This window comes from Numida meleagris, chromosome 2, assembly GCF_002078875.1.
Source record: "Numida meleagris isolate 19003 breed g44 Domestic line chromosome 2, NumMel1.0, whole genome shotgun sequence".
Taxonomy (NCBI): domain Eukaryota; kingdom Metazoa; phylum Chordata; class Aves; order Galliformes; family Numididae; genus Numida; species Numida meleagris.
Window position 1 is genome coordinate 45,725,885 of NC_034410.1, and position 23,288 is coordinate 45,749,172.

A 23,288-nucleotide genomic window follows, 5' to 3' on the forward strand; every position below is an offset into this window, starting at 1 on the left:
CAGATTTTCTTCTTTCCTTGCAATCAATAATAGTCATGGATGATTAGAATAATTGATTGTATCAGTCCAGTGTTCAAAAAAGAGTTGAAGGTGTTGTACTGAGATTGTGTGACTGGATTTTGTAGGTGTGGAGGGCTGAGAAGAGCCCTAGCTCACTTAATACAGCCTTACTATTCATTTATGCCTCCCTCTACTAGTAAATGAGGCTTGAGTTTAACAGTAATGGGTAAACCACCCTCAGTTTACTATTTGCGCTCTTGTATGCCTGGAACCAGGTGATGATGAAGTAGAAGTATATTTATCCTTCACCAGTATTCATGCCTTGAACATACAGTTTTTTTCAGTTCTCTGTCTAGTGGCAGTTAATAATGTCCTAAGCTCAACTGTTTAAACATACTTACTGCAAAAATAATTAGACATAAAACTTGGTGTTGCAAAACTACTGCAAAAAACAGTTCTTGACATTGCATGGTTGTGGTGTACTCTTGGCTGGAAATGTGGATTTAAGCAGGGAGTATTTAATGTAGGAGCTAACTGTTATGGCTACAATAGATTCTACATCTATATTATTCTACTGTTTGGAAAAGTGAAAAGAGACTGTTGGATGTTGAATTACTGATGCCTTTCAGAGGGTCTAGGATTACTGAATGTGTTTGCTGATATCTTATTGCTTGGATATTATAGATTTGTGGTCAATAATCTCTTTTTTCCAAGTGCAAATGATGATGCTAAACAAATGATGTGCAACGTGTTCTGTCAAAACTGATTTCTTCCCTTCTCATATTTTTTTAAATGTAATTGGTAATTGTTTGGAAGTACAGTACAGTTGCATTAGCATTTCATCTTACCTCTTTTCAACTATTTGTTCAAAAGCAATAAGTAATAAGCTATATTCATTATTTTTTCAGCATGTTTACAAAAACTCTCAGTATAATTATTTTGAAAATTCTGTAGACCTTCCTTTGTAGCTTGGAAGCTATCTGGAACATCTCTGATGCAAAAAGCAATATAAATTAATATTGCTCTTAGATAAAATGTTACTTAGCAAGTGCCACACTTTCTTCTCAGAATAAGCCTCATCCCAACACTATTTGTGTAATGGTATTGTTTCTGGCTCCTCAGAGAGTGGGGATTTGTATCAAATTAGAGGTATGAAATTGGACACAAGATAAAGGTAAAATGTGGAGTCACTGAAGAAGCAGATTCCTCTCTGACTTCTCCATCAGAATGAAGAAACTTTACCTGATTGTATTTATTGTTTGACTCCCAAAATATAGAACATATTCCATAATGCTCGTGAAAAAAACAAGTAGAGCCATTTTCACCAGGCCTCTCAATAGTTTGTAAGTGGATGTTCTTCGGATAACCCCTTTCTTGTGGTAAGAGAGGGAGGAACAACTCTGGAAAAAAAGCTGAAGGAAAAAAAGCTTGAGATATGAACTGAATGAACTCTTCTCTTTCCATAACGTTCCCATTATGCTGCCTTACAGAGGCTGTGTTTATGACCCTGATAGATTCATAGACACATGTACATTATCTATTGAGCCACGTAAGCTTTCCTCATTAAATAACCTCAGCAACAAATTCTTGTATTGGTTAAAACTTCAGTAGAGGGAAACATACATCTTGCTGAGAAGGAGATGGGTCTGTCAGTATTAAAACATACCTAAAGAGCAGCTTTTGTGGGATGCAGCCACCTTTCATATCAAGATGGAGTGATAAGCATTTATTTAGGCCAGCGCTGTAGTTACGAGTTTTATCAACTTTCAGTGATAAAAGGCTACATGAAAACTAGATGCAGATGATCTCTTTTTAAAAAAAGCTTAAACATCTTTTTTTTTTAATTCCATAACAGTTGTATTCTCTTTCACAGTGAAATGCAATCAACATACATTTACATATTTCATGTAATCAGAACAACTGGAGGTGCATGCTGAAAGCAGGATATTATGGTCAGAGCATTTAACCTCATCTTGATATAATGAAATTATTCATAAAAAGCAACTGCAAGAATATACAAAAAGTGTAACCTGCAGATTCTTGTTTATTCATTTGTACTTAAATTTGTACAAGTTCTTTTATTTCACAATCTTAGAAGCATTGACTGGAAAAAAAAGCCAATTCTTGCTGGAAGAATAAGCTTGCACAATGTATTGTCAGCTCTGCCAGTTCTGGTAATGGAAATAATGCTTACTGATTTTTACTTTGTATTACTCCGGGCAACAGTTCAGCCAAGAGACTATGCTGTGTTCTGCTACATATCATGAATTATCTAAACACCTAATACATTTTAATTGATCATTTTTCAGTCCTTGTGAAGATGTTGCAGTAGGACAGATGCTGCCTCAGACATAACTAGAATACAACAGGGATTACATAGTTGTAACAGTTTTAACAGTGATTTAGTTTACCTTCTTGGAACTATTCTACTACTGAGAAATATGACAGTGGAAGAACACATTGTTTACTTCTGGTGAAAAGGCATAGCTAATGGTGGAGACTGTATTGAAAAACAGTGTTCTGTAACTGAGAATATGTTCTATCAAATAGTGTTATTGTGCTCTCTGTATCTGTTGTAGTTTCTGTGGGAATAAGTAGGAGGTATTACTTTCAGATCAACCCATGTTCATAAATTTATTGGTCCTGAGTAATCTATGATCTGTTTCCTTCTTATGGCTCAGTTTCCTGTGCTTTGAAGATGCATTATTCAAGAGGCTAGGATAAAAAGGATTTAATGTATATATAAAATATATTTTCTAAATATGAGCATATTTGTAAAGAAAATTGATAAAAGTATTTCAGAAAATCACAAGGTTTGCAAAGGTCAACAGAGTTCAGAAACTCTCATTTGACTTCAGCAGCCCATACTGATCTGAAGTCTACAGTGTACATCTTGACATTTAGGTAAATATATCTCATCTGGGTGATAGGAAGATAGTTTTAGTCCATGAACTAATAAATTTAACCTTCTCCCTGTCTCTTTTTTTTTTAAGTGGCAGATTCCTCTGCTTTTTTTTCTTTTGCTGTCAGCAGAAATGCTCCATCTCTTCAGTTTTGGCATCGCTGAGCAAGACTCGGCTTCACCACCTGCTCCTTCCTGCTTATTTCATGGGTAGGATCATGCCAAGGCCCTCCATGCTTACTTTGTGAATATATGTCATCAGTATGAATCTGCACTCCCAGTCCTCATGCAGAAAACATCTCAGCATGTTACCATTTCTAGCATCTTCATCTGTTCCTTGATTTACTGTAGCCATACAGTAGCAATTTCCTTCTATTTCTAGGAGGCACAAAAAAGAGGCATCATTATAATCTGAAGCCACTAGAAGTTATTCACATCAGCATTGCACTGCGTTTTTCCATTTCCCCTTTCTTCTGTTTGTCAAAGCGGAACGTCTGCCAGTATAGGAAGAGCCAGTAACGCAAAGCAGTATGCTACAGCACTGACTTCCAGTAACTGCAAGCAAGGAGTTTATTAGCTCACTTTATGGATTCTCTCCTGAAGAGTGGAATTATGGAAGTAGCATCCTGCAGACTGTTCCAAAGCTCTCTGACTTGAAGTGTCAGTCAGGAAAGTAAGAAAGTGAAAGTTCTGACTGAGGGTTTTTCTGTGGTTAGAATACCTGAGGGTGCCCTATGGGTTCTCTGCTGATTAACGAGGTGCACTCTTAGAATCCAATGATTTCCTTGATTACAGATTCCTTTTCAATCTGCCTGTTTAATGAAAAAATTCAGTATGATTGAAGTCTCCTCCTCAGTCAAATTTGCTTGAATTTTGTCAAGATTAAAAAGTTAATAGTCAAAGAAGAGACAGGTGAACTAAACAGACAAGATCCTTTTTCCAGATGAGTGTTTTGCATTCATTTAGCTTTCATTAGCAGCTTTCATTTGTGCTTGCTGTGCATAATGTCACAGGGCGTGTGATGCTATGTAGAAGCTGTAAGATTAACTGCGAATTATTGCCACTGGTGGCAATGCTCGTGAGGAAGATCTTCATTATGTAAACATAGCAAAAGTGTCCTTTAGAGAAGATTTTAAGAAATGAAGATATTACTGAGATCAGAACTGGCCAAAACTTTCTGCCCAGTTACTATGTGATTGAAAAGTGCACCTTGAATGGAGAGGAAAACAAAGCTTCATTGGGGTGGGGATCCCAAAAGAAATCTGAGTTTTCTGGAACAAGAAAAAAAAGTTTTCATTGTATTAGCTGAAATGATATTGCTTAAATGAAACACTTCAGCTGGTTCTTTCAGAAGCTTGTCAGTTAAATCTCTCATACTTCACTATAGTTCAGTGTCACCAAATCAGCATTTTCCAATGAAAAAATAATTTATTAGAGAGTACTGACCAGTTTTGATCTTTATCATACATTCAAGCAGGCTAAGAGGATATTGCTTTTTTTGAGAAGAGTGGTCTAAAGTTCTTTTTATGAACATGTCATGTTTTATGTTGGCTTGAAGGAAAGACAGAATTTATTAAATCTGGTTGTCTTAAATGAATTGAGGTGGGCATGATCAAAATGCCTTCACATCCTTCTTCTGGAAAGAAGAGCTTTCTGTCTGTCTCCTCTTTATTTTGTTGCCACAGGAAGAGAATGTTTTTCTTCATACTCAGAAAGTTCTGTCCTATTTCATTGTTATGAATTACTGAATCAGCCTGCTCTGTTTTGAACTTGTTTTTTTTCAGTTTGCTTTTTTCCACTTAGTCTGCCTTATAAGATGTTTGGATGCTGAGAACTGCTAATTAAGGAGTTGTTTTGATTCTTTTCTAGCATAAGCGGATTTTTCATGAAAATTAAATGTTAAATAAAGAGCAAAAGGTGAACAGTCATTTCTAACAGTTAATATCACTAAACGCAATCTGTGGTTCAATTTATGTTTTGTTAGGAAAAAGAAAATAAATCCAAAAAACAGTGACCCACAGGGAACAGCAGGTACTCATTAGAAGTGTTAAGCAGAACATTAGTAATATAATTGTGTATTTGGAAACTATGACAACAGTAAGGAGTGGCAATAAAAATAATTTTCTAATATCTCAATATATCAATTAAAAATTTTCCCATATCTACCCTTGATCCCAATGGCAGATAACTCACCCTAAAACTATGTGTGTGGCATGGAAAGGGAAAACGTGTCATAGGATAACTAGTGAAAAGAAGCATGAAGAAAAGGTGAGACTTTTTTTTCCCCCTCCAAGTAGCAGTTTAAGCTAAAGCTAAAAAAATACTTGGGAAATTTTAGTCATAATGGAGGTACAGAAGTGTCAGCCAGCTGTCTTCAGGTTCTGTAGTCATTAAAATCTTCTGTTAGGAAATCTGAAGCATAATTTACCTGAGAAGATTCTCCTTCACTGGAAGTTTTTAGGAACAGGGTTTGCTGTGAAGACTTTTTTTCTCTTTGTGACGTGGACCAGGAGGATTGCAGTGGGGTAAAGTCATCAGCAATGTTTATTGAAGACATAATTTGGATCTCTGCTGGTGTCAGTGAAGCTAAACAAAAAAAAAAAATCAGCAACTGTGAGATGAAAATCACCATAAATCCCAATATGGCCTAAGCTGATAACTCCAGTGGCATGAGTATTCAGCCAGTTTATTCTTCCATAAAGTCATTGTTATCAATAATTGCTTACAAATGACAGACACCTTAACTAAAAAAAAGAAAAAGATTTGTAGAAGCAAATATAAAAAAATAAGTCTCTGTCAAGAATACTATAAGCAAACTGTAAGTCTGGCTGGCTTTTGGTTGTGTTTGATTGCCAATTTTTGGATAATTCTTTTATTTCCTATATTTTGAGTGCGAATTGTGAATATCTTCTATTTTTATACCCTTGCTATATGCATAGTGGCATCTTTATTCAGTTACTAGTGTGTTTTCTTGAGATTTACAACCTCCATACTCCACCACCTCCCCCAGAAAAGAAGCATCATGCTGTTTGTGGGCAGGCTGGTCTTTGCCTGATGTAAAGCAGCATTCCTAATGATTTTGTGGCAGTGAACTGTTTTACAGTTCAGCCTGTTAAAATACCAGCTGAAATCTGGTGAGCTGCTAAACTTCTTTTTACCTTTTTTGGACCCTCTTGCAATTTTATTCTTCAAAAATAATGTTATCTAGTTAATATTAGAACAAGCTGAGTGCAGTGTCCGAAGGTATCCCGCCTCAGTAATCAGATTACCTTTTTCAGTAAAAAGTATTTTCGTATGCTCCCCTTTCCTGCGATTTCAATCCTACTCTTAGAGGATGAGAGAAAAAAAGAGAAATGATTACCTTTCCTCAGTGTAACCTCTTCAGTGAAATTGAGGACTATGTTACGATTCCAGGGGGAAAGGGTAAAAACACAATGAAATGCGTGTGACAAACAGATCTGTGGCAAAGTGCTAATGCTGATAATTACACAAAGTAATTCTAACAGGAAGATATTAATTACTTACAGGATACCTTCCTTTCAGGTGACTTTCAGGATATCTTCCTGGCTAGCACTTTTTCAAATAATGGAATTATAAAGCAAGCTTACTTTCTGATGCTGTACAATTGAATTAGGTAGCAGATGGCAATTTCACAGTCTCACATTTTTCATGGTAAAAATTAGTCACTCTGTTCTATCTCCAAAACCTTGCAAGCTCAGTCCATGAGTGGGAAAGAAATACCTACAGTAGAAGGAAAGCTGCATCCATTGAAGGCCCCTTTAAGCATGAGGTGGAAGAATGAACTTTGCTCAAGGGTCAGAGGCAGTGGGTGAGAAAGCCAGCCTAAGGAATGGGAGGGAGAACTTCCTCCTCTGCTTTACTGCAGCAAATCTAGAAGAAACAAAATACAGGAATGCAGCTTTGAGGCCTCAAAAATTTCAAGCTGCCAAATAATACTTATCTTGAGTTAGCCTTTGAATTGCGAGGATATGTTTGGGGCTGACTGGGGGGCTTTATTAAGCATATAGAAATGCCTTCTGTACCTTTTGACCTACCCTTTCTCCCTCACTCTAATTAGTACAAGGATCATTATAATCTAGTAAAGCGTAAGGGTTGCAGGTGTCTAGACCTAAATACAAGAGCATTGCTGAGCGTGGTATCCATCACTGCCTGACAGCATGGCACTACTTGCTTTCACACATTTCCAATCAATTATTTCTGTGTTCTCTGTCAAGGAAAGTGATTTGTCAAGTGTACGTCTGATCCAAACAGCAGTTCTTGCCTTTAAGTGAGTATCTGTATGTTTCAGGTTCCTCAGTGGTGCACCTACTTCTATGTCAGCTGCACACCATTTCTTGTGGTAATACCCATCAGGGAGTCATGTTCACCTTAATCTTCCTGTCTCCCCAGCTGGATGCTGCAGCCATACAAGGAATAGGAAACACTGTGCTACCATTCATCCAAAGGAAAAGAGTGGGAGAACATCTATCTGTATCTATCCTAACTGAGAAAAGGAAAAATGTTTTAGCTTAAGTGAATATGGTTGTCTTCTTTTTTCTAGGAGGTAGATGAGCAAAGAAAGTTGCTGTTAATACTGCCAAAGCATTGCATATCATATTAGGGAGTGGAACTTTTGGTGACCAGCTAAAATGACACTTCTGAGGCAAAAGCTGTAATTTCCCATTGAGCTGCAGAAGAAGCCAACATTAGAGAAGCCTTTTTGTTGCATTACATAAGTAAACATGCTGCATACAGTCAAAGATGCTGTTTTAGTTGCTAGTCTTGCATCTGTAGCTAAACAGCCACTTAGCCTAACTGCCTCCTTTTGCTTCATATTCATTTGAACATCCTACAATGCCTTTTCTTTTAATTCATTTTCTCTTCTCTAAAGTTACATAAGAAACCTTCAGTTCTTACTGAGGCTTCCATGCAAGTATATCAGCAAGCTCTGCTCTCATTCACTGCAGCTAAAAACCCTGCTTGTATCAGTGGCTCCGTTTTCTTATTTTTATGTTTCACTTGAGTGATACATGTCAGCTTAGTTCATTTTCACAGCAGCTAAGCAGATTGGTATATGTTTCACTACCCCAGTTAGTCTGTTGTTAAAATTTCTGTTTTTTTTTTTAATAATTTTTTTTGATGATTTAATTCTGAAATAGTTACCTGATGAAAAATATTTAGATATTAGCCACATCAGTGGCTACCTTACCCTGCAGCCCAGGGACTTCAAACATTTGGAGCTCCACTGGAAGGCTGTAAACTGCTAAAATATTTGATATTAGCTGCATGCTGTTCTGAGACTTGTTTCACCCAGATAGAAAGTTTATAAGCAAGAGAAAACTGTTGTAGCGGTGGTTGACATGACAAATGGTTTTGTAAATGCAGCTCCAGGTACATCCAACAGTGCTTAGAGTACATCTGAATGAAGGGTTTGTCAATTTAATCATTTGTTCTGTGATGTGGATGCCATTAGCCACAAAACTATGTGATGGAGTTTGGAGATGAGATAGTTTTGCAATTATAAGCCATTTGGCAAAATAATAAGAATCCTGAAGCCATAGGAAAAAGAGCTATATATCAGCCTATCTGATGATTTGAGAATATTTAGGGGTTTAGAAATCATTTAACTGCTTCATGTAGGGAACCTGTCTTCTAAATCAAGCCTTACTTACATCTCCTTTGCATTTTGCTTCTCCTGGAGAAATTCTTTGGATAGAGACGCCATGGAACTTCCCAGTGATGGTGCTTGTGGCTGAAATACATGGAATGCAAAAGAGGCCACAAGACACCATTGCGTGCATCCTTTCTAACAGAGCTGCAAATGCATTTAACATGCTTGAGGAAAAAAATAGATAGGACCTTTAGGGATGCATTCATCACATTCTTATTTGTTCCTTCTCTGGGCAGTGCTAACCTATGTGCTGGGGATGGTTTGCTTCTCTGCTGAATTGTCTCCCAGTACAGACTTTTGACAGGAGCTGCCCCATCTAAGCTGGACAATAGCCAATTGGATTGGTGGTGAAAGAAATCTCTGGTATGGTTGCATATAGCCAATGTTAAACTACCTAGTTCTAGTGTTCAGAGAGCAGAATTACTAGATCTCTTCTTTTAAAGTGTCCTGTCAAACTCTGCTAGGTCCTCAGCAGATCTAAGTCACTATTGTACCTCTTATAACAATACACTACCAGAGTTCTTCCCAGACAGGCATTTGTCACTGAATATTGAATCTAAAGATGCAGGAGAAATAGAATATTTATTGGAAGAAACTGGAGAACACTTATAATTTGCTGCTTCTGATCTTTGCTGTTAACTGCCTTTGGCTTCATGGTGGCTTGCACAATTGCATCAGGAAATGGATGTGCAGAGAATTGGGAAACATCAATATTGTTTGGATGATTGAGAGGCATGCTACTGTGTGGGTGTTTTATAAAGGGTTACGTGGAAATGAGATAGATTGAAAGGGAGTTTTTGGCAGGAGAGCAGGAAAAGCAAAATAGTTATTCAGATCCCTACTAATAGCCAGGTTTGTTGCTGTTGGAGAGGATTTTGCTCCCCCAGGGTGATGATAGGGCTGTTTTTACCAGAGAAAGAGATCAAAAGACACTCATCTGTTAGACTGGCCATCACAATGAGAGCTGAGAAAAATACAAAAACCTACTGCACATGTTCTCAGACTGCCTGAATTGGAGTTTGTCCCCATAGCCATAATGAAGGCCTTGAAAGGAAGGCTAATTACAGCTACAGCTTGCACACTGTCATTTCAGAGGTGTTTGTAGAGAGCCAGTCAGTCACATTTGGTAAGCTAATCCATATACTGATTTGGAAAATCACGTCCTATGACACTGTGCCCCATATCAGTGCTTTTAGAGGAGCTTCTGATGGTGCCAGGCTGGATGGGTTCACTTGGTGGTACAGATTGCAGTAGCAGGGCTGTCACATACAAGTTGGTGGCACAGAAATGGAGGGAGTGGCAAGCATTAATGCTTTAGAGAGCAGCACTCCTGGACTCTTGAGAAGGGCTCTTCAGTTGGGATCTCAGAGCAGAGGTTGGTACATCTCAACTGAAAGTGCAGAATTCATTTTGAAGGAAGATGAGAGAAAAGCAAAATATAAGATGGGAAGTGTTCAGGAGTCCAAAGGAAATTGGCAGAATTAATTCAAGCCTTTCCCAAATGATTGCATGACTGCCATATATTTCTTCTCTATGGAGAGCCTGTGATCAGTCAGTGCTGAAGGGTGCAGAGCTGCAGCTACTGAGAGGACTGGGTGAATGTGTTAGGAAGGGAATGGGATTTCATTCCCTTCCCTGGTGGTGGGAATATTGTCTACATTGCTCTTGGCAGAAGATTCCTGAAGTTTCCATCTCTAATGAAGGTGGACAAATATTTATCCCTTTCTCTATAGAGCTACATCTCAAAGAGTATTATCATGTCTCTCCCCTGTTGTTCCTGCTCTAAACTAAATAACCCAATTTCTTCAACAGTTCCTTATGGGATATTTTTTCCAGTTGTCTAAAATTTGTCTTCACTGTCTTTCAGGCTCCCTTTAATTGGACTGTATCCTTCTTGAATTATATTAATTGTATGTTAGCCGAGGCCTTACTGATAAGGCAGAATTGCTTCATCTTACAGACGATAATTCCACATTCCCATATGGACTTTTAATACAAATTTTAGTCTCATGTTCGGCTTGTAAAGATGTCTCAGTTTCTTTCTACAGTACCAATGCTAATCATTCCCCATATGGTGCATAAACAGCCGATTATCCTTACCTATGTATAGATCTTTGCTTTTCTCTTAATGAACTATACCCCTTTTCTTACACTAGACAAAATGTTCTATTTTCAAGACAGTTTTGAATTCAGTTCCTGTTCTGTGATATGCTTGCCACCCCTCCAACTTGCTGAGTTTGCAGATTAAATGAGCACTTCTTGCTCATCTTCTCCAAACCATTAATGTAAATCTGACTAGCCTCAGGCCCAGAACAGGCCCCTGCAGAATTACTTTGATATATCCCACTAGTCTGAATCTCAATCATTGATAGGTGCTTCCTAAATGCAGTTCACCACTCATTTATGCACCTGACTGGTAGTGCTACCTATTAGCTTTTATCTGGTAATTTTACAGACATACAGAGAGAGAGCAGTAATAGTTCCCTTAAGTTGTCATGTGACCAAATGGAGCATTTGGTCCTCCTGTAAGACAGACTTGTCATTTTTCTGAATTTCTTGTTGCCCTTCTCTGCTACTACCCCAGTGTAAATTCACTATTTTCTTGAATATGAATGACCAAAATTACACTCAGTATGCCAGGCATCTCAGGATGCTGGTTAATCTTTCTCTTTCAACTGGAAATACATTTCCAGTTACATCAGGGATTATATTTTTCTTGTTCCAGGGTAAATCCATTCACTGGCTCATAGTCATTCTGTGATTGATCGCAGGTGGTTCTTCTCCTTTGCTTTTCATTTCAAGAATCATTTGTTTACCAAGCTGTAATTCTTCTTTCCTGGTCATGGGAAGAAGGGGGTTAAACTAATTTAGTTATGTGATTTAGTTTTCTTAGTAGCATCCCACAGAGTGGATTGTATTGGTTAGTGAGAATAATGATCTGAATGCTCCTAGACTTTATTTTTACTATATTCTTTCTTCTCCATTTGAGGACACTGTAAAAACAGAAAACTAAAGCAGAGTTGAGTGATACCTCAATATTGTATGAGGAACCCTAAAAGCTAAACGGGAACAACTTTAAATGCCCGGGTGACATCTTTAAATTTTGTTGGAGTAGCAAGCATGACTGAAATTTTATATCCTTCAGCTAAATTAAATAGTCTCTAGTTTAATAATGGTAGTTTATTAAAATGAACTGATTTAAATTGCCAGCATATGTATCACAGGTTTAATGCCGTGACCCTCCTAAGGTATGATTTAAATGACTCAAGCTACTCTCTCTAGCACTAGTGATAGTGCTAACTTGTTTTAGACAGGTTGCTTACTAATGGCACAGGACTTTCTCTGGCCAGCTGCATCACTAGTTCTCCTGCACTCATCAGGATGAACTACAACAAAGGCATGATAATTCCTTCCAGTCTAGACTGCATGGCAGTGTGCTGTGGCTTGGATTTGTCCAGCCTGAGAGTCAGGTCTTTTCAACAGACAAGAAGTGAAAATTTTGCAGAAAGTTAATGTGGATATCAACTTCTGTGTGTAGTTATATTTATTGGACCAGGCTCTCTGTAAGGTTCTTTTTTTTTTTTTTCGCCTAAAACTTTTGCACTTCCTGCCTGTCTCAAACAATTTATAAACAATTCTGGAATGTCTCTACTTTTTGAAGATTGTATTGTTTTACTTTTTTTAAAACTTTTTTATTCTTAGCTAAAGCACTTTATTCAGTTTTCAGACCCTTAAAACTTTTCCATTGGTAATTCAGAACCTGGTGTAGCAGACTTAGACCAGTTTTTATTGTTTTCCCATACAAGTTTCCAGCGAACGCCCAGAAGTCCTCCACAGACATTAATTACCAACCAACTCAGTGAGGATGCAACCTGCCATAAATTTAGCCTTTCATGAAATGTGACTATGATGATGTCTATCTAGTTGAAGACAAGCGTTTCATTTTATACTCATTCCTAAAGTAATGGAACAGCGAGCACTGAGAAGTGTTTTTCTCTGCTGAGCTATGTTTGAAGAGATTAGTGAAGCTTCCATCTGGAGCAGCAGACACTTGCATTTTGTATGCAATAACTAATCCATATGACACAATCCATTATTGACTGTTATTTTCTCAGAAGAGGTACAACCTGATCAACCAAGAACCAAAGATCTTGACTGCCATCAGCTTGCTATGTGATACTGAGCCAGATCATTTAAACTGTCCGTGTTTAAGCTTGTTCATATGTAAAATAGGAATAATAAAGCTTTTGAGACAGTGGATAGTGCTTTGAAATCTACAAATGAAACACAATTATGGAAATAAAATAGTCTGTACTTACTTTTTGACATTTAAGGGGTTATAAACATGAGAAAGATACGTAGCTCATATATTTATATGAGATAGTACAAGTTAAATGATGGGGAAAAAAAGTCCATTAACTGGAAATGAAGCTCACTGTAATGATATTAGCTCTTTAGTAGATTAAATTGTGGGATTAAGTTTGGCTGTTTAAGAATTAAATTACCTTTTATTGTTAGCCTTGTTCAGTGATATAATTTAGGGCCTAGCTCCCTCCTCATTTCTTACTTATTGCCTTCTACAGATACCTGCATGGGAGAGCCTTTCTCTTTAACACGAAAACATGGCCATCTCCCTCTCTGATGTTTATTCTGCATTTAGTTGTACTCTTGTGACACTTATACAGCTGTCTGAGTCATTTACCTGCATTTCCCAGTACAGCTCCTCAGAAATACTTTGAGGAAGATTTCAGAGTGCTTCCAGGAAAACAAAAGGGATTAGAGGCTGTTGGAGGGATTTAAAACTTTGGAAGTGAAGGTGCTGGAGTCTGGGAAGAACGGTTCAGGGACTTATGACAGGTGATTCTGGCCCTATGAACAACTTTATGTATCCCACAGGCTCTGAAATGATATTTATCCTGTTTCTTTCATTGGCTGATGTAGACACTTTCGTGATTTTCTACAACCTGTTACGTTATCTATTGGTTCTTCGATAAGAATTTTACTAGAGCTCAACTTCTAATGACTTTCCCCAAGATTTTCACTAGGATCATTTTTGGTATCTCTGTAAGAACTGCATTAGCTTCCCCTAACCATCAGCATGCAGGAATGAGCCTTTATTTCGTTTGACCTGCCTTCCTGGCCAGCTTTTGGCATAGTGCTTCTGGCCACTTCCCATCGTAGGAAGCTGCTAGCTCCAAGGAAGGAATTAAGGTATCAGAACTGGAGGAGTACTGCTGGACAGTCATTTTGCCAGAAGCATAGTGGTTGCCACATGTCACTGCTTTGTATAAATGTTACGAATCTATTTTGCTTAATTATTTTTTCTACCACAGTTAGCAACATACTTAATTTTTCTGTTAGTTTTATGGTTGTTCTTGTCCATGAGCAATGAATAAATTCACAGGACGGAAAAAAGTATAGCAAAAAGCAAGAGAGCTTCATGGTTTTAGAAATGATGCTAGTATATTCAAGTCTATATTCTGCTTTGAGCCTGGAGTGTATAGAGATAAATCATTTAGTCCCTCTTCTGCCCTGAAAATAATTAGAATGTGTTTTATATCCACAGAATAGTGAAAGATATGCTTATGTTTTAATAATCCTGTATCTTCAGAGTGAATGGCATGCTTTTTGTTACATATACTGAGGAGACTCTTCTCACAGCTACTTGGCAGATTGCTGTAATTTCATAAACTTTTACCAAGGTGAGTAACTTGGCAAATGGATTTTACTCTCCTTTAGAAGTGCTTGCTGGGTCCAAATCAAATTGCCAAACAGTTGCCTGGGACTGAAGAGGAAGGATGAAAAGAACAAGCAAATTGACATTCGTTAATTTACTGGGACTTTGTCCAAAAAAACTGTCCTGGATTTTCTAGCCTGAGAGGGGAAAACAATTACAGAAACCTTAATGGAAAACAGATCTTTGCAATAAGAGAGGCATTTCCAAGGTACATTGGATACACTGGAGTTTTAAATAAAGACTGAGCAAGGCTTTTTATCACTGGAAACCAATGTAGGCGGGCTGCTCTGAAAGTAATGCCTCCTATTTTATTCTTTTGACCCATGATGTCAGAGATGGATGTTACAGCAGCCAACATAGTAGCTGTGAAACAGTCTGTCACCTGCACCAGTGCAGATTTTTAGGAGCATGGCATGCAGGCTGTTGTTCATCACTGGGGAAAATGCATAGCCAGTGGTGGCGACTATGTTGAAAAAATAGCGTTTTGTAGCTGAGAATTTGCTCAGTCAAATACTGTCACTGTGCTCTTCATATCTCTTGTAGCTTCCATGGAAATAAATAGGAGGCATTACTTTTGGAGCGACCTACGTATTTCAAAATCATCACTAGAAGGGTGTTTGTAATACAGACAATGACTGTATTTTGCTAGAAGAGGTGATGAACATCACACATCCAGAAAATAAGAAACTGGGGAAAAGGGGTAAAATGCAAGAGAGTTTATTTTTTGACTTACGTAAGCTCAGAAATTTAGCAATAGCAATCAATAGAGCATGAAATTTACCTAGTGAACCCCAGTGGCAGCCAAATTTAAGGAATAAAGCTTGCAGTGTACAGTCAGCTTCTGTGCAACTTTCCAGAAAGATAGTGGTACCACTAAGAGAGCTGTTGCTGTGCAGTAATTCCTCTTTATGTAAGTAGTCATCAGTTAGGCCATGTAATCTCCCTCCACCCCTGCTGTTCTTCCACTCAGCAGCACTCTGCCAGTCACCCACACAGTGACTCACCCGAGAGCCCTTTCTGCTATATACTTAGGAAAAGGTTAGAAACATTAAGCTGTTCCTTTCCTGTTCTCCCTCTCCCCTTCTCTCTTCATAAAATCACTCACAGCTTTTTGTCATGGCTCTCTTCGTTCTCCCTTAGAAAACATTTTTTTCCTGTAAAGATAAATACCTTTTAGAGTTTTGCTTTGAAGTATTGAAATTGCTGGCACTACTAGAATTCAAGACCAACCATTTTCCCCTTGTTTTTAACAAACTGATCCTTTAGTGAGCATAACAATTGATATTCAAGTAGAAGTTCCTTCTGGCCCTAATAATTGATGGCCATGGCCTGATGATTTTGTTATGAAACTGCTAAATCCTTCTCTTAATTTTTAATGGAGTGTGATGAAGAATATAAGACTACACTAATGAAGTGTGACTCCCCATAGGCAGTGGAGGATTGTCTTTTTTTTCCTATAGTAGGCATATAAATATTACTGGGAAAAATCCTTTTCCCCCAAAAGAAACTCAGTGTAACAGGTAACTCAAATACCTCGTTCAGATTTCCACGGAGTCTGCTTGTTCCAGTGCTGTTAGACCATAAAGAGTTAATACCCAACAAACTACCTGGTAGTAAAGAGATGCTCAAAATGAGAAATGGTGATTTTGACACTCTAGGCATTAGCTGCTCCTCCATAAGTCCTACTCTAGTAGGTTTTGTAGGTGTAATGAAATAGAGGTTAGTTGCTTATTCCTGGTTCCCATCTGCTTATATATTGATTTTTACATCTATGCAGTAGTTCCTGTGGAAATGCTTCAGTGAGATTTGTATCAAATCGCTTGGTTTGTTGTTTCCTAAATGTTCATTTTGTGTTTACTTATAAATGAAACACTAAACAAAATGAGAGGGTAGGAAGAGAGGAGATTTATACAGAATTAAAGCTGCTTACGTGTGAGTGCTATAAACTTTTATCTTAACAGCATGACAGGCATCTCCTAAGACCCCAGTGCTCATATAAGTTCTCTGAAAGGGAAATAACATGGAGGTATAAACAAAGGGAAAGTCATTTCCAGAAATGACTCTTGATGTCAAATCCTGAACAGGGCATGCTTATTACTGCAAAATGGATCTGTGGGATATTAATGAGAGATGCCTATATGCAGTTTTGTAGGCAACAGCAAGTCAAAATCCACTTCTGTTCTGAAGGAGCATTTGTAAAATGAAGGGAAATCAGCATGTTGTGCAGAAAAATGGTTTGACTCTGGGAACAGTTTGACCCAGGCATTTAAGCATCTGTTTTGTTTGCAATTATGTTACAGATCAAAGAATGTTCTGCAACATGTCTTGTTCTTCATTGTCTTTTATGACATCTAATAAATGTACACAGATAAATATCTTGTTAGAAGGAGACTTGCTTGGTAAAAAGAAAAGAAAAAAAAAATAAACTGAGTTTTAAGTTGTGGCTGGAGCACGACCCCACTGGTGCTTCATAGCTCTCTGGCTTCAAGAACTCACAGTACAGCCTGGTTGCTCGAGAAGCTCCTAGCAAAGTGTTGTGTATAAAGCCTTTACGGATCAGCAGCATCCACTGGCAGTAGAATCTTCCCTTTCATTAGTGTATAAATAAGCTTGGAATGCTTTGCTTATTGCAGCTCTGGTGACTTGGGCACCTGCCTCCTCTGCTCAACCCCAGAGTGGCTTTGTTTTTCCTTCTGTCTTTGGGAGTCTCTTCCTCTCTCTGCTGTTTTCTCTAGTCTGCCATTTCCATAGCTATGGTAAATGAAACGTAGATCTCTGGGAAACTCCTGAGGAAAAACAAGGTCTTATGGACAACTTTCTTTGCAAGTCCTGTGTCCTTTAATATACTGTGGTACTAGGAAAGGAATGATACCCAATGGGATACTTTTAATAAAGGTAAAAATAACAAAGCAAGTCAGCATTTCTTCAAGGGCAGCTCAAATTAAAATATAAATTAGCATAAAACCCACAAATTAGCAGGAACTCCACGATTTCTATCAGTAGCATTCATTAGTATTTATTACCTAACCTGGCCCAGCTGTGCCCCCAGGGCTCAGAAGTGTCTGCAGCTCAAGGCTACGTGCATCTCTACATACTGCTCACAGATCTTGCGAGACTGATCATCTGCTGGCTTGTTTGATAAACACTAACTGCCAGGACAGTGGAAACAAGGCAGGCTGATCTAGTCACTTCAAGTGAGTATCACTTCATGCATGGGCTGTATCAGAGGACTTTGTGCTGCCTAATGGATGACTATTTCCCCAGACCCTTTTCTGGTAGGTAATAAGTAGACAGTCAGCAGGCTTTGTTTCAAGGTTGCAGGGTGGGCATAGCTACATGGTACCAGCTATGTCACCTTGCTGTTGGCTAAAACTGGAGGTGATGATCTCCCTACTTTGCCAGATGATGTAGGTGCAGGTGATGGGTGCTTGCTCTGCTATTTCAGCAAAGAGGTGCCAGCTTGCAGGATGCCTGATGGTGGTGAATGAGGTGACCTACATGATCTTGCTGTTTCCTATTATCCAGAAGCAAGAGGGACTGGGAGCACAGCCCTCGCCAGATGCTTATCTGCAGCCCGAGCTAACAAAACATCTCCAGAAGACTCCTTAATCAGATCTCCCTAATCTCTTCTGGGTGGTAGAAAATACCTGGGGATGACAGGGAACAAGGAAGAGGAACAGATCTGCTGATCAGATCAGCTAGCAAATTTCTTTCTGAACAGGGTATCTGCTGCAGCCTGTAATGATTGTCTTGGCCAGTGTTTATATGCATAGCAGCAAATGATTGTAGTGTAAGGCCATGAATGCTTCTGCCATTTTGCAGTAATAAAAAAAAAAAAACTTCTGTTAGTAACCCTAGTTCATAAAAAGCTAGACAGGTATTAAAGTGTATTTATATTCACTGAGTAATAAGACCCAGGGGCAGCAAAAGGATCACAAGCAAATCTGGGATGACAATCTACTAAATCAAGGCCATTTGACAGGGCAAAGATTATTTAGACTAAGATATTGAACAAGTTCAACTGTGCAATGTGTTCTATAGAATAAGGAGTACCAAGGAGGAAAAAAGTGTCAAGATGAGCTAAACAGAATGAGTGATATTCTCAGAAGCTCTTTATTGTAATGTGAATTATAATTGGATTCAGGTAGGTTTAAAAATTCACTGAAGAACTGATGTTTTTGCTTTGTATATAATATACTTGAGGGTTATACTATCTGAACAAATCACCTGTATGAGTTACAAGATGAGAAATGAGGAAATAACTGAAATGGGAGCTTCATGTTATTTTTACTTTTTTCAATAGACTGTTGTTCCTTTTTATAATTTACTATTTCCAGTATGTCGATAAGACTTTCAAGAAGGTAAAAGATTTCTAAAGAAGAAATCCTGTAATATTTTCCTTAAAATGCTCTTTTGGAAGTGATTTTCATAGTTGTTCTTCGCTAACATTGTACATAGATAGCTTCGAAAGTAACACTTCCTCTTTATTTCTGTGGAAACTGCAACAGATACAAAGAGTGCAATAACACTGTTTGGTACAGCAAATTCTCAGCTTCCCAACACTGTGTTTCAGCATTGTGGCCACCATTAGCTATGTGTTGTCATTAGCAATGAACAAGAGCTTGCATGCCACACTCATACAAATCTGCACCAGCGGAAGTGGCATACTGTCATTGTCACTGATGAAACGCACCACCCACTGCTTCGCTGTGCTGACATCCACTGTGTGGTTCCCGTAAATGTTCAGCAAGGGTCGATGAATGTCAATGGGTGACATTTTTTCTGGGATTCAGTGACGCACCTTTGCTTCAGATGCACATCCATGTCAGATGCCATTGTGTCAGACTGCCCCTCTGCTGCCATCTGTCACATGGCAACAACATGTAACAGAATATTTGTGGGAAGGTTCAATCCCTACTGCCATACCACCAACATCTGCCTCTGGTGTTGTGGGCCAACAATAAAATAAGGAGGCATTACTTTTGGAGCAGCCCTCATATTTTGAGGTATAAATCATGCTGCTCTGGGTGCTGTACTTTTAATTTTAAACAAATGCACTGCACCTGTAGTGTCCCAGATTAACAAGCCCAATGCTAATGTGTTCTCTATTTATGGCTTATAGAGGTAGTGCAGGGCTTAGCAGCTTGCCCTGCAGAGTTCCCTTTGCTGCTTTGCCAGTGTTTCTCACAAGCACCAGGGTTGGAAAGCTTCAGAAGCAAGAAGCTGGCATGGTAACTAAGCATATTTAGTTAGCATGAAAGCTGGACACTGCTCCACTGGGGTTTTGTCTCAAATAACTCTTACTTCTTCTCTTCTAAAATCTAAGCCGGTAATACAAGCACAGCTTACTTTTTATCAGTTCATTAAAGCCCAGTTGTCACTATAAAAATTTCTAGAAGAAAAAATGTGGTAATGAAAGTATGCAGGTTTGAGTAAATTGTGTTTCCCTGTCAGTTCTTGAGCTCACAAGCTGTATGTTTTCACTTGAGAGTAACTTTTCAGGAGCTGAATTCCAGCCTGCTTCTCAACAGACACTTTTTTTTTCCCAGTTTTCTCCAGACACTTTTCTTCTTCTTTCTCATGAACGTTCTTTTCTTTAAAAACAAATTAAAAAAGCAACATGGGTGTTTGGAGTTGAGTATGAAATAAACTCTTGCTATTGTATGTTTCCTAAATCTAAGATCTAGCCCACTAAAAAGGGAAGAAATCTTAAACACATAGCAAGCAATAGTAAAAGCTTATACTTTGGCAAAGATAAATGCTGATAAAAACTTGGAGAAGTGAGATTTCATGAGAAATGAGTTAACTGAGATTAAATATTTTCATGAAGGAGGCTGGCTAATGTCAATCCTTGTACTTTCCTGCAATGGATGTGTGCTTTCACTTCAAATAGGTAATTTGCTCCTGAATGCATGCAACTGGCCCTTGTACCTCAATATTCAAAAGCTTACAGGAAAAAAAAACAACTGACAGGCTTAAATGGAAGGGATTAAATAGACAAGCTGTAAGAATGATTTCTTTCTTGTGCAACCACAAAGGATCCCATGAGCTCAAGTCGCTCATGGGATTAAGAAGCTACTGGTAAAAAAAATTTCGGTGCTTATGCAGAATGACAATATCTGGTGCTGGAGGCTTTTTAAATCTCTTTTGCTTACTTGTCTTCTCAGAACTGTATATGTATTTCTAAGGGTTATGTGTATGAAGAAATATTTTCAGATGAGATTTGTTTTCACTGAAAAATAGTCTCTTTAGTGAAAGAAAGATTGCCTCTGTTCTGAAATAATCTGAGCTTTTGATGAAAATTTGAAAACTATTCACTTTTAGTGCGCTCAAATTCAACACTTGTCTGTTTTCCAGTGGGTAAAATAGATAAACTTTAATTATTCTTCTAACTTTTTTTGAGCACTTTTCATGTACAATAGCCTTTGTCCAGCTTGGGTTTTACTAAAATGTCAAATTTGTAATTAATAGTTCTTTAAATTCCATTGTTTACATACAAGTGTAGTACTGAGTTTCAAATGTAGTCATTCATTTGAGACTGGGATTAGCAGCCATTATATAACATGATGGAGATGAGGAAATAAATGTTTGCTATGACTCTTGAGGTTTCTACTTCTCCCTTTTGCCTATATAACACAAGGGATCTTTCCTAACTCAATTACTGTAAATATCTTCATCTTCTGTGAGAACTGTGATGTATTATTTCTAATTTCTTGAGGCATTGAAATACAAGTATTCACACGATCACTCTAATTCAACTATTGTTCACCTGCTTTTTTTTTCTGTTTTCCTTCATTAAAAAAAGCCCTCAAAGTTGCTTCTGTTTTTCAGTGTCACACTTATTATGTCATTTACTTTTACCTGAAATTCATTAATATGTCATGTCTCAGTGCTAGTAACTGAACTCTGTATGGTATTAATTTGCCTTGAAGCAATCAGTCCCCTGAATACAACTGGAATGCTGTAGAATAACTTCATGAGAGCATTAGTCTTTAAATATTCTACTGTTCTGATGTAGTAATATTTGTTTAGACCATTTGTTTTGTAAATTCTTCCCTAATACTTTTATTTACCGGAAAGTAAAATTTCCATTATCTTTGACACCCACCCGGGAAGTTACTGTCATTAATTTAAATAGGAATGTAATGCTTTAGCTATGTGTTTCTGCTGACAAATGCTAATTCTAGTTTTCAGTTCAAGCATCACTATTCATTAAACAGTAGGTTGTTGAGAGGAAGTCACTGTGCTGTGACTAAATTGCCAATGGTGTGCCAAGAGAACGTACAGACTGTTGTTGAACTAAGACTGAAGCCAGCTATATTCACATGTCAGGTGGTGGCTTGCTGTGCCTATGCTAACACAGAGCCAGGTGATCCCAGTGATCCCAATGTGCCCCTTTCTCCTGGATGTTTCCAGAGTTTTGCTTTCCTGCCTTGTCTAGGTGTCAGGAGATGGCAGCAACTATTAAGCTGCCCAGTGGACTAATGGGGGCAGGTGTCCCCTCTCAGCCAATTTGTAGCCTTTCTCCCTTTGGCTCATCCTTTTTTGTGAAGGCCTCTGGTGCAGATGGTGCCGTTAGAGGATTGATTGTTGGTGCTGTGGCCTTGATTCACCCAAGCTCAGTAAGTTGATACACCCTGGGGAAGACGGAGACCCTCAGCTTCTCTGGGCTCTGGTTCCACATCTGAGCATCCTCACGGTGGCAGTCCTTTCCTTTTGCCTGACTGGGAGTTGTCCATGCTCCAGCGTGAGCCCAGTGCCCGTGGTCCTTCCACCACTGAGCACCTGGCAGAAAAGTCATGCACTGTGCTCCCAGTAGGCAGCTGTAGTCAACGCTCAGATCCTCCCTGAGCCTTCTTAAAGCTAAGCAAAGGCAGCTCCCTCATGTTGCCCTGGCATGCCATGTGCCCTGGGCCCTCCCCAGCCCTCAGACCCTGGGATGGGCCCATAGACTGATGGATGAAATGTGAAAACGGTGAACCTTGCTGCTTGCTTTGGCTTTGCCTACTCAGGTCAAGGAACAAGCCTCAGAAATGACCGCAGGTTTTAGGTGTATTTCTGCCCCTGCATACAAGTTGCTACTCTGTTTCTAACCTTGTGTTGAGCTACTTGTCCTGGGTTCTTTTTACAAAGAGGTCCCTCTTCAAGTAATCCTATGCAGTTCCTGGTATCTCTGTCCTTTAGTACAACCTGAGGATGTTTGCAGAGTCTCTATTAGTGTTATGGTTTTGTGATTTTTTTGTTGTCGGTATTCCACATCATTACATCATGTAAGGTATGGGCAGTTAAAGAGTTAATTCCCTGGTTACTGCAAACTACCTTTTTTTGGTGTGGCCCTCTGAGGGGGAGGGGAGGAGGTGCACTCCCCAGGGGTTTTTGCGTTAGAGGGGGTGGTGAAGCCGCGTGGGAGACGCGGGGTCTGTTCCTTCCTGCCCGGCGGAGAAAGCACGTGGTCCTCCTGCAGTTTACTGTGTAAGATTTTCAGCCTGTAAACTCTCTAATATAATTTTACTAGCCTCATTTTGATATATTTAGTAAAATTAGTTGTTCCTCCTCAGATTGGTGCCACTGTTTTTTTTTTTTTCTTTTTCCCTCTTCCCTTTGTCTTCCCAGGTTGCGGCTCCGCGGCTTCTCTGCCGCTTTAGCCACCGGACCGCCCGGGGGCTGGCCCTTATCGCCGGCAATTTTTTTTTCTTTCCTTCCCCTTTTCTCGTTTTTTTTTCTTTCGGGCCTGTTCCCCTTGTCACGGACGCAGACCCTTAGATAATACCGTGACAATTAGCTCAATGCATCACTTACCGTGTCCTTCTTCCAGCACAGGGACGTCGATGTTAAGAATCTTATCAGAGAAGCTGCACAGTCATCATCAATAATTCGAGGTCTGCTCTGCAGATGTAATGCCTGCAATTTTATTAAGCAGGCCCACGACATCAGAGGCAGGTGTTGGTGATATGGCAGTAGAGGTTGAACCTTCCCAC